Source organism: Dipodomys merriami, unplaced genomic scaffold, assembly GCF_024711535.1.
Source record: "Dipodomys merriami isolate MVZ:Mamm:240054 unplaced genomic scaffold, mDipMer1.0.p SCAF_359, whole genome shotgun sequence".
NCBI classification, from domain to species: domain Eukaryota; kingdom Metazoa; phylum Chordata; class Mammalia; order Rodentia; family Heteromyidae; genus Dipodomys; species Dipodomys merriami.
This window is the reverse complement of record NW_027205148.1, coordinates 93119-104828: the sequence shown is the minus strand read 5'-3', so window position 1 is coordinate 104828 and position 11710 is coordinate 93119.

Here is an 11710-nt window from a genome sequence, read left to right as displayed (position 1 = left end):
TTCTCACTTCACTTGAGAGAGTATTGTTGTGATTTCTTCATTTCACTTACCTTATGCTGTACCTGTTCGGCTTTTTTATGCACATCCAATGAATTCTTCCAATATGGATGTGTATATATATATATATATATATATATATATATATATATATATATATATATATATATATATATGTTTGTAAAGATGGGTTACAGTTACATGATTAGGGTAGTGAGTACATTTTGTAGTGAGCATTGTTATCTCCCCTTTGTTTTCCCCCTACCATCACTTCCCTCCCCACCTCCCTATCTCCTCCCATTCCCCACCCTCACATTGTAAAGTTCATTTTCATCATGAGTCAGCCCGAATTCCTATTTAAGTGATCTCCAATAGTCCTTCCCCTACCCAAATTGGATAGTAAAAACAAACAAATTAATACAGTGCCCACCAGGCACTGTATTTTTAATGCTTAGTTTATTTTAATTTATTTTTTACTATATCTTGTGTTCCTTACTGAAAGTCATGTTTTCCTTGAAATCCTTAAGTAATGTAGACTGTCTCTCAATCCCTTGTCTACTAATTTTATTTCTGCAATTTCTGTATTTGACCTCTTGACTGTTTTTGTTTCTTATTTTGACACATTTTCTGATTTCTTTCTTTCTTTTCTTTTCTTTTTTTTTTTTTTTTTTGGTCTGCTTGTGGTGCTGAACTCTGAGCCTGGGCGCTTACATACTATATTTTTATACTTTTCGTTGTTATTCAATTGAAAATATTTAGGTTTCTATCATCTCTTTATCTATCTATCTATCTATCTATCTATCTATCTATCTATCTATCTATCTATCTATCTATCTATCTATCATCCATCTAACTCCTTAGCTGAATAACTATCTAGCTTGCTAGCTATAATGAGTTTTACATTTGGTTCCATCTCTGGGCATAGGTATAATTGTGTTCATAGTTACCAATTTAAAAGTTTACAGAAATAATTTAAATAGGAAATCGAATCATATAAATACATAATAAGTTGCCCTAGCTTGCAGTCAGTGTGCTGTGTGGTAGGACACTCACTCTGCTTATCTGATTGAATATGCATCAGACATTTCCAATCCATGGTTCATAGGCCTCAACTATTGTCATACTTATAAAGAATTGAAACTCCAAAACTACCTCATTACATTCTATTTTTTCTTTCTCCTTTTCCTGACTGGAAGGACCTGGGTTTATCTTGTTTGTGATCATGTCTTCAGTGTGTAAGCCTGAAAGTCTGGCATAGAGATAGTTCTCAATGAATATCTGCTGACTGAAGAAACACATACAGGAGATCTCTCTAATAAATAATAAAGCAGCCAGTAATAGAGCTTGGATTAAAGGATGCTAGAGTGGCAGTCTTCAGGGACCAAATCCCTCCCTTCCATATTTTATATTTGGGTTACAGTCTAAAGTTCATGATGGCATGGGGTACATTGTTTATTTTGCTCATTTTGCATGTAAAATGGCAAAAGGCCTCCTTGCTTATGTGGTTTGATGATACAAAGTGATTTAAAATTATATGTTATATTCAGGACTGGAAAGAGATCGAGAGTTATCCAAAGCTGGGTCAAGCCTCTGGCTACACAGGTGACTGACCCAGAGCCTAGGGTTGGTTAACTTTCCCTCTACTCTTTTCCATCTCTGTCCTGCCTCTTTCTGTGCATGCTTGTCACCCTCTTGTCGCTACCGCCTCGACCAGCAAGGAAGACGCGACACCGGACTCTTCTCTCTGCAGTTTATTCAGGACCTTTGAGTAATCTTCTGACCCCAACCCCGGGGAGAATTCCCCACAGCCTTAAGTACCCGCTGGGTAGCCAAACCTGATATGCCACGTGGGAACCACCAATAGGTTCAGGTGCGCGGAAGCAAGCCAGATTCTTTGCCTTAGCCATATAAGGAGTTGTTTACCTCGAGAGCAATCGCCATCGGGAAGGCTGAGGGCGGAAGCTGGCGCCATCTTCCAGGTGCGGCCTCTCGCAGCTCTCTACACCCTCGCCCTGTTCTCTTTTACCCAGGTACTCAAACACTGGGTTAGTTTTCCAAATGAAGAACAGGAAGGGCAGACACACATTCCGATCAACTAGTGAGTCCCAGGGTAGTGGACCTGATTTAAGTCTCTATTTCTACGTAAATTATTTTTGTTCTGGTATTGGGACTTGAACTCTGGGCCATGGGTTCTTCTTTGACTTTTTGTTCCACTTCCACTTCTAGCTTTTGCTGGTTAATTGAAGATTAGAGTCCCTTGACTTTTTTTTTTTTTTTTTTGTCTTCCCAGGGTAGCTTTGAACTTGTGATCCTCAGATTTCAGTCTCCTGGGATCTGGCTACAGATCTAGGATTACGGATGTGAGATACCACTGCCAAGCATCTTATTTCTTCTTTCCAACAGAGATACAGAAGCATAGAATGCTGCTGGAAGAAAGCAACAAAACACTTTTTAAATGGTCACATTATAACAATAGACACGTAAATGTCCACCAATCCAAAGTCATTTTTCTAAGTGTTTTATGCAAATGAATTTAATACATTTTCACAAAGATCCCTGAGAGGTAAGCACTGTTATCTTTGTTGTCCAAAAAGCCATGTTGATTCAGAGAGGCTAAAGACATTTTCCGAGTCACTTAACCAGTAAATAGTAGAGCAGGGCATTGAACCCACACAGGCTGACTCTGGAGCTTTGCACTACATTAAGCAGAAAAGACTTCACCCAATGTTCCACTTCAGATGTGTTTTATGTTCGTGTATGGAAGCCTGTTGTGTTTATTCTGAATAAGTCATCATTGCAGAGCTGGAACGGGTGACTATGGAGACATTATCATTAAGAGATAGTGTCTGGTTGGCATGGTAATTCACATTGCAAACTTGAAAGTCTAGCACTTGGGGAGGTTGAGGCCACTCTGGGTAGCACAGTAAGTTCAAGGCTACCCTGAGCTACAGACAAAGACCTTATCTCAAAAACCCCTGGAGGACTAGGACTGTAGCAGAGTTTCAGAGCACTTGTCTAGCATGTACAAAGCCCTGGGTTTGAGCCCCAAGACAAGAAGGCGAAGGAAAAACATGTCTGATTCCATATAGCAAAGTACTTTGCATCCAAGTATCATTAGCTCAGGCCTGTAATCCTGGCTACTTAGGAGGCTTGAAATCTGTGGATTGTGGTTTGAAGCCAGTCTGGGAAAATGAATCCTCAAGACCCTTATCTCCAAAGAACCTGCCAAAAGCCAGAGCACTGGCCTTGTGTGAAAAAGCTGTCAAAGTGTAAGATCTTGAGTGCAAGGCCCAGTACTGGCACAAAAATAATACCAAATTTTGCAAACGTTCAGCAAGGGACAGACATCGCTGATCGCCTGCCGTTAATGGTCATTCCTTCTTTTCTTATGGACATGTTCCTGGTCCCGAGAACAGTGATTCCAGCTCCAAGACATGACTCACAGTAGGTTAATTAAAGTTGTTGCAATCTGCCAGTGATTGGTCCAGTGATGCATATGCAGTTCTGTCCTGACCATTGAGAGCTGAGGGAATGTTTTCTGGGTTTGGAGAAGATTTCTACCTTGATAAAATGGGGAGAGATGCATAAAAAGAGCAATGTTTTTCTTCATCGTTTTCTTCTTGCTCTTGATATTCTCCTATGAGAAAATAATAGCAATCAAACATAATAATAAAATAATATAAATAATATAAAATATATTAATACATAACTATAAAATGACATAAAAATAAAAATAATAAAAATAAAAACCTAATAAAGCCATCACATATCTTTTTTCTCCCTTCCTCTCTCTCACCCCCTCCCTCCCTCCCTTCCTTCCTCTCCTTCTTTCTCTCCCTTTCTCCACCTCTTTCTTATCCTCTTCTTCTTTCTTGTCTTCCTTCCTCCCTTTCTCCCTCTTTCTACTTTCGTTCCTTTTCATGCTGGAACTGGAAACTTGAACTCAGGCCTTACACTCTCACTTGGTTTTGTTGCTCAAGGCTAGCCCTCTACCACTTGAGCCCTACCTCCACTCCTAGTTTCTGCTGATGGGAAGAGTCTCTGGACTTTCCTGCCCAGGCTGGTTTCAAACCATAATACTCAGATCTCAGCCTCTTGAGCAGCTAGGTTGCAGGCATGAGCCATCAGCACCTAGCCCCATCCTTCATTTCTAACAAGATCGGACAAAAATATTGATCCTTGGTGACTCAAAAAGCCATAGTCCAATCCATTGCCCCTTCCCTCCAGGCATCTTGGGAAGTGAGTTAAAATGTGCCTAAGTATGCTATTACTGTGATGTAAAGCATTGTGATACATCTTGCCTCGGGAGAATATTAGTTCAAAGCTCCTTGGAGATGCCCCCACACTGCCTTCAGGCCCTCTCTCCTGAATACTACAGCCAGGACTTTCAGACTCATAAGGGGGGAGGGGACAGTGAAGATCACTTCCAGTTCTCCTGGTATCTAATTGCCTTCATCACACAACTAATGGGTGACTCAAGAAGTCTGCTGTACTAAGTCAGGCCGACTGCCATAGCCTGTGCTCTCAATATGAGTCACTTATAGTGTCAGGCTTTGGAAAAAAGCTGTGATGTCACAGTGCCCCGCCCCCACACTCAGTGACACAGCAATCACGATGCAGTCAGAAGTAGGGACATGGAAGCTTCAGCCACTGAATCTCCTGTGCTCTGACAGAAATAGCCACATCACCCTCAGCCCAGACACCAGGCTCCAGGAGATTTGTGGAGCCAAAATAGACTGCACATATCATCACCTTTATGGAATCCTGCATCTCATCTCACCCAAACCTTGTGGGGACACCCAAGGTGAAACCTATATAGCCAGGGACATTAAGAAAGTGACTCCTCAAGCTTTGGTTCCCAATGATAATAAGTTATGCATCAAAGAGGACCCTGAGCAAATGTCTGAAAGGAGCTTTGTGTTTGGCTCATTCTGAGAGCCAAGCTTACCAAGTGTTCAGGACCATGGTCTGTTTCATTCTTGACTTCCCAGTGTTGTAGGCTGATTGGTATTGCATACCAATCCTTGCCCCAGAGGTATTAGAGCCACCTCATTTGTGTACTAGGACCCAAGGAAGATGCAAACGTCTGGCAGTTCTGCTTGGAGCAACATCTGCATAAAATACTGACATATTGGTGATGACAGATAGCAACAGATATTATTTGTTGGGAGCAATCAGTAGATACTAGTAACATTTCCCCCTGAGCCCTATACCAATTAAAGAGAGAAAGAGACTGAGAGAGACTCTGTGTGTGTGTTTGTGTGTGTGTGCATGCACGCACACGCGTGTGGTAGAGAGAGAAAGCAAGATAAGAATCAGAAACATGGGCATCAAGATATCTGGTCTTCCAAGACATGAAGGCTCCACTCTCATAATCCTGGTTACAATGGAGGCTGAGATTTGAAAGTTTGAAGCCAGACTGGACAGGAAATCTGTGAGACTCTTATCTCTAATAAACCAGTAAAAAGCCAGAAGTGGAGCTGTGGCTTAAGAAGTAGAGCATCAAGTTTGAGCCAAAAAGTTAAAGGGCAGTGCCCAGGTCTTGAGTTCCAACTCTAGGATTGGCATGTGTACACTCATGCGCGCACACACACACACACACACACACAATCAGATCTATTTCAGATGAGTGTTAGGGTGGAGAATTTGGCTTAAGAAAGAGGTGATAATGGGTGCCTTAGATCTGTACCTAAAAATAAGGGGTGAGGGTACAATCCATTCTCAGATATCCATGCAAAGGAAAGAAGAAAGTCAGCTTATAAGAGTCAACTGCACATCCATGTTTATGGAGATGCTCTTCATAGTAGCTCAGATATAGAATCAGCTTTGGTACCTATAGGAAGATGAACAAACAAAATCATTGTGGTGTTTATGTAGAATGGAATATTTGTCATGAAGAATAGGGAAAGACTATCCTTTGCAGGAAGTGGAAATCCTCATGCTAAGTAAAGTAAGTCAGATGCAGAAAGATGAGTACCTCATATATGGAAACTAAAAACAAGAAAAAAAAAGGTTAACTTGGAAGTATAATGCTGGTTATCAGGGTCAGAGATCCAGGAACGGGCCAGGGGCAGGGGGCAGAGATAAAATGCAAAGATCCATACTAGGGGCTGGTGTGAATACCCTATGAGGCCTGTTGCTATCTATTAACCTCTCTGGGCTGTGGTGATACTTAAAGCTGGTTGAAATTAAGAAGACACTTTGAGGATGTTGAGTATCTTCATTCTTCCATTATTTGTGTGTCAGGGTGGAGGGGTTTGCATGCATATACCAGTTATAGGCTTGAACTCTGTCTGGGCCTGAGTGCTGTTCCAGAGCTTCTTTGTTCAAGGCTTCCTTGCTCAAGACTAGCACCTTGCCACTTGAATCATAGCTCCACTTCTGGCTCTTTGATGGTTCATTGGAGATAAAGAGTCTCACAGACTTTCCTGCCAGGCTGGCTTTAAACCTCAATCCTCAGATCTCAGCTTCCTGAATAGCTAGGATTACAGGTGTGCCACCACTGCCTGGATCTATTAGTCTCTCTCTCTCTCTCTCTCTCTCTCTCTCTCTCTCTCTCTCTCTCTCTCTCTCTCTCTCTCTCTCTCTCTCTCTCTCTCTCTCTCTCTGTCTCTCTCTCTGTCTCTCTCTCTGTCTCTCTCTCTGTCTCTCTCTCTCTCTCTCTCTCTCTCGCTGTCTCTCTCTGTGTTTGTGTGTGTGTGTGTGTGTGTGTGTGTGTGTGTGTGTGTCTGTCCCTGTGTCTGTCTTTGTAAGTACTGTTTGAAGCTGTGATTATTTTGTGATAAAGTTGTTTTTTGTCTACTCTCATGCCCTCATTTATCTTAATTATTTCAATGACGATAAACTCAGCTATGCATCTCAGCAATATCATTATTTCCAAGAAAATGCTCTGAAAATCTCCAACTAATGAAAAGAAAATGACAGAGTGCAGAAGCATTAACAAGGATTGGTTTTGTGTCATCCTTATATGCCAAGGGGGATAAAATAAACACATCAATATTCCCATAGAGCTTACTGCGTACCTGGTATTGATCTAAATGCTTGAAGTGTAAGAACTCATTTAGCTTTCATAAAAACCTTTGAGTGGGCATCCTTTTTTCCTTCCTTTCCTTCTTTCTTTCCTTCTTTCTTTCTTTCTTTCTTTCTTTCTTTCTTTCTTTCTTTCTTTCTTTCTTTCTTTCTTTCTTTCTTTCTCTCTCTCTCTCTCTCTCTCTCTCTCTCTCTCTCTCTCTCTCTCTCTCTCTCTCTCTCTCTCCCTTCCTACGTTTCTTTCTTTCTTTCTTTTTTCTTTCTTTCTTTCTTTCTTCTTTCATTTTTTTGGGGGGGTTCCAGTCGTGGGGTCTGAACTCTGGGCCTGGGCGATGTCCCTCAGCAATTCAGCTCAAGGCTAGCACTCTACCACTCGAGCCATAGCTCCACTTCCGGCTTTTTTCATTTTGCTTATATGGTGCTGAGGAATCGAACCCAGGGCTTCAGGCATGCAAGGCAAGCACTCTACCACTGAGCCACCTTCCCAGCCCCTCTTTCTTTCTTTCTTTCTTTCTTTCTTTCTTTCTTTCTTTCTTTCTTTCTTTCTTTCTTTCTTTCTTTCTTTCTTTCTTCCTTCCTTCCTTCCTTTCTTCTTTCCTTCCTTTCTTTCTTTGTTTTTTCTTTTCTCTTCGGAAGAAGAGAAGGAATCCCTTCTCCCTGCCTCTTTTCTTTTCTTTCTTCCTTTCTTCCTTCTACTTTCCCTTCCTTCTTCCCTTCTTTATCTTTCTTTTTGTCTTTCCTTTCCTCTCTCCATGCCTCCTTCCTTCCCTCCCTGCTCTGTATTTCTTCCCCTTTTCTCCCCTCTCCTATCTTTGCTTCCTTTATTCCATCCTTGCTTTGCTTGTCCATATGCTTTCTTCTTTATTTCCGTCCTTCTTTCCCTACCTCCACCCTCTCTCTTTCTGTCCATCCTCCCCTCTCCTCTTCTCCTTCCTTCCCTCCCTCCCTCCCTCCTTGCCTCCCTCCCTCCCTTCTTTCTTGCTTTCCTTCTTTCTTTTTCTTTCTTTCTTTTCTTTCCTTTATTCTTTTTTCTTTCCTTCTTTTTCTTCCTTTTCTTCCCACTCTCATTTCTTCCTTTCTTTTTTCCCTCTCTCCTTCTGTTCTCTCTCCCTCCCTCCCTCCCTTCCTTTCTTCCTTCCTTTGCTTGCTTGCTCTCCTTTTCTTCCTTCTTTCTTCCCTCTCTTTGCCAGTACTGGTGCTGAATTTAAGACCTTGCATTCTACTTGGCTTTTCCACTCAAGGCTGATGCTTTTTACCACTTAAGCTATACATACACTTCTGGCTTTAATTATTTTTGGTGGATAAAGGAAAATAAGAGTCTCTTAAATTTGTCTGCACAGGCTGGCTTCAAACTGAGATCCTCAAATCTCAGCTTCCTGAGTAGCTGGCAACTGGCATCTAGGCCAGTTCTCTAATCCTGTGATGCTATGTGCCTCTGTGTCTCCCCTGTGAAATGCAAGTGATATGTTCTGGTTTGCTAATCTTACAAAGTAAAACTCCTTTTGAACATCCTAAAGTAGCTGCTTTGTGTATAATAAGGTAATCATTTTCAAAGATCATGTCCTAATCAAAGATCTTGTCCTAATTTTAGGCTTTACTTTGGATGATTTAAGGTTTTTGACTGTTGCTTAGAGAATGGAAGGAAGGAGGCAAGGAACACCCCACAAAACCTCTGTGCCTTAGGCTGCCTGTTTAGAATGTCAAGGCCAGCTTTGTCTAAGCCAAGTCCTGCCAGACAGGCCAAGTGTTAGCAAGACGGGGTGGGGAGGTGGCAGTGTGCAGAGAACAAAACAAAGAAAGCAGGTCCTAATTTTTGTTTTAGCTTTAACACAGGAAGCAAGAGAGTGGTTAGGCAAATTAGGACATCTATGGGAATAGATTTGCTTGCTGCCAGCTTTGGGCACATGATAAACCAAAGAGAAAGGTTTTCTGTTTTATTTGTTTGTTTGTTTATTTATTTATTTATTTTGTCTGCCATGGGGCTTAATCTCAACACTCAGCCTGAGTGCTGTCCCTGACCTCTTCAGCTCAAGGCTATAGTGCTCTACCACTTTTAGCCACAGTGGCACTTCTGGTTTTCTGGTGGTTCATTGGAGATGAGTCTTACAGACCTTCTTGCCCAGGCTAGCTTTGAACCATGATCCTCAGATCTCAGCCTCCTGAATAGCTAGGATTACAGGCATGAGACACCAGTTCCCAGCTTGAGAGGTTTAATGCAGTACATGGAAGGAGAAGGATCATGGTGGTCTTTGAAGTAGAACAGACATGATCCCTGGTTCCTGGCCATCTTCAAAACGACCACGAACCAATTACTTTTAACCATCTCCCCATTTCCTCATATTCAGAATTCATCTTGTGGAAGAAGCAATAAGAAGCAATCTGAAAAAAAATTAAAACAATTAGCCCAGGACCATGGGCTCATGCATGCTATTCAGGAGGCTGAGCTATGAGGATCATGGTTCAAAGCCAGTCTTGGCAGGAAAGTCCGTGAGACTCATCTCCAGTAAACTACTCAGAAAATGCTAGAAGAGGAGTTATGGCTCAGAGTTGTAGAATGCTAGCCTTGAGCAAAAGAAGCTCAGGGATATTGCTCTGGCCCCAGGTTCAAGTCCCAAGACCGGTACACACATACAAACCAAAAGGATGAATTTAAACTGATGGATCACTTAGTACATTTCTCTCCCACTCAGATGAGGGTTCTAGATACACAGAAGGTCAATCGCAGGTGAAGGCAATTCATTTCCTTTCCACATCCCAGCTAGAATGAGAGCAGAATTGTGCAATCTGATTACAGCCTAATGTTGTCAACTAATTCTGTCAGTGGATCACAAACCAAAATGCTGAATTAAAAACAAATCTTCAATAACATTAACCTTTGACTGAAACAAGATAATATATGTAAAAGTTCCTGGCACACATTAGGTGCTAGGTGAATATTAATTATTGTAATGTTGTTTGGGGCCAATGTCAGCTGAGACACGTGCTATGTGCCTGGAATCCCGGCTCTTGGTTTTACATGAGATGTGTGATATTGGACAAGGTGTCCTTTGAGAGCATCCTGCTATCTCTCTGTGATTATGTCAGAGGAGAAGATCCACGGCAGGGTCTCACGCATGGAATCATCTGGACAACTTGTTAGGAATGACAGACACTTCTCCTCTGTCTCACTTTATGGTTATGGTTATGATGCAGTATTTCTAGGGAGTTGTCAAGGTGTCTTTGGAAAACCATTCAGAAAAAAAACTCCAAAGCAAAACCAAAAACCAAGTCTGAGCTGGCACAGTACCTAATGCCCATAATCTTAGCTACTCAGGAGATTGAGAAATTGAAGGTCGTGGTTCCAAGACACACCAGGCAGGAACGTTTGTGAGATTCTAATCTCCAATGAACCACTAGAAAACAGGAAGTAGTTCTGTGGCTCAAAGTGGTAGAACAATAGCCTTGAGCAAATTAGCTCAGGGACAGTGCTTAGGCCTCAGTTCAAAGCCCCATGACTGACCAAAAAAATAAATAACATAAAATCTTCAGGTGGCATAGAATAGGCCAAGGAGCACTGTGATTTATCTTCATTTTTAAAAATTCTATTCTTTGATTGCTGTTGACTCTTACAGACACATGCATGGATGAACCAAATAAAATTATATCTGATTTTTTGTTGTGTGTTTTTGAGTTTGTTTTTGCACCAATACTGGGGCTTCAAATCAGGGCTTGGGGTTACTCTGACCCTTAGCTTTCTTTCCCTCAAGGCTGGTGCTCTACCACCAGAGCCACATCTCTACTTCTGGCATTTTGCTGGTTCATTGGAGATAAGAGTTCCAGACTTCCCTGCCCAGGCTGGCTTTGAATCACGATCTTCAGATCTCAGCCTCCTGAGTAGGTAGGATTACAGGTGTGAGCCACGAACACCCAGCTCTAGATCTGATTGGTTTTCTGGGTTTTTTTCTTTTTGGAAACATTTTTTGCACCTAGTTCTATCTCTACCCAGCTCAGCTTTGGATAATTCTTTTAATTCTAAAACAGATACTGGTACTGATGTTGAAGAGTTCAGGTTGTCATCTTTTTCTTTCAACCCCAACAGTCACCAAATCAAGAGCAAAGACAAAGTGTGAGGGAAAAGTCTACTGTGGCCATAGGCATTTTCTCATTTTTCCCTCTCTATTTACTCTGTTTTCAAATCCCACAGGTGTGTTGATCTTACTAACTCTGAAAAAGAAGGTTTTAATGGCTGCAGCATTCTACAGGTTGCAAAGCAGAAAGCTATGTGCCCACATCCTCTTTCTTCAGGGTCCCACCACTTGTACCCTCTTTCTCCTATTACCTTTGGGATGCTAAGGCCTTCCTATGACCTCTCTAGTTCCTCTCTAAGTCACCTGGCCCTATAATGGCCTGGCTGAAGCTGGCAAATTGCCTCGGTGCTGAACATGATCGTTCCAGTAAAACGTGGCTTATTAGCATAGGAATCTCCATAAACCTTTCTATTCTAAATGTGTTGTTAGAATTCTGGTCCCTGCGGAGGTCATGCTAACCTAGTTAAGGCTCCTGGAGTAAAATAATGCTGTTCCAGCCCATTGCATTTGCATTAAAATATTGTTCTACACTGTCCTACTGTTGACGTGCTAACCAAGCAGCCTTGGTTCCCTGCAACCTTGTGCAGCAGAATCTGAAATCTGAACGTCCTCCATGA